Source organism: Chrysochloris asiatica, unplaced genomic scaffold (assembly GCF_000296735.1).
Source record: "Chrysochloris asiatica unplaced genomic scaffold, ChrAsi1.0 scaffold00154, whole genome shotgun sequence".
Taxonomy (NCBI): Eukaryota; Metazoa; Chordata; class Mammalia; order Afrosoricida; family Chrysochloridae; genus Chrysochloris; species Chrysochloris asiatica.
The window spans coordinates 5,173,846-5,174,595 of NW_006408672.1; the positions used below are offsets into that span (position 1 = coordinate 5,173,846).

The 750-nt window shown below is 49.5% G+C and overlaps 1 pseudogene; it reads right to left on the reverse strand.

Moving 5' to 3' along the window:
- Window positions 1-210, reverse strand: part of LOC102822495 — an 18,661-nt pseudogene extending 18,451 nt beyond the window's left edge.
- Window positions 211-750: the final 540 nt, after the last annotated feature.

The window sequence follows — 750 nt, forward strand, 5'->3', positions numbered from 1 at the left end:
GCCGCGGGCAGGTGGCGAACGGAGCCGGGCGCAGCGCGCGGGGCTGGGCGGGCGCGTCGCAGGAGGCCGGGCAGCGGCAGGGGCATGTGGATACTGGCCTTCTCCTTGTTCCAGAGCTTCGCGAATGGTGAGCGGCCGCGGCCTTGAAGGGGTCGTGTGTGTTTCTTCATTTCTGCTCTTGAGAAGGGGTGTCATGAGTTGATTATTCATCTTCTAAAAAGTATTTCAATAATTTTATCCCCGTATGGTGCTAGGAGCTGACCAATAATAAACTGCCACCTTTCAAAAGGGAGTACTTAGGGAAGTTATGGTCTTAATATAATTTTATATAAACCATCCTCTTATTTTCTAAATACTTCCTGTTGCTCCCTACCTCTCAATCTACTTTCCTTAAATTTCAGAAATTCTCAATTTCCCGCCAGGTTCGTCTCAGCAGTTGATTGATAATGACAGAATCCAGGGTTGTGCTAAATAGCCATGCACTAGCATGTGTTGTTAAACAACCTGAGGGGTTCAGGCAGGGGAAGGGGGTTATGGTGACGTCTTCATACCAGTTCTCAAATTAGGTCTGGTGCTCATGAGTCCCTGCAGTAACCCAGTTTTTGGTTCGTGGTCCTGGTGTGGCCCTGTGGAATAAAGCACCAGACTGCAAAGCTGTTTGAATTGCAAGGTCTGCGGTTCAAGCTCACCCGCCCCTCCTTGGAAACGTTATGGGTCGGAACAGACTCAATGGCACTTAACAAGTGTTGC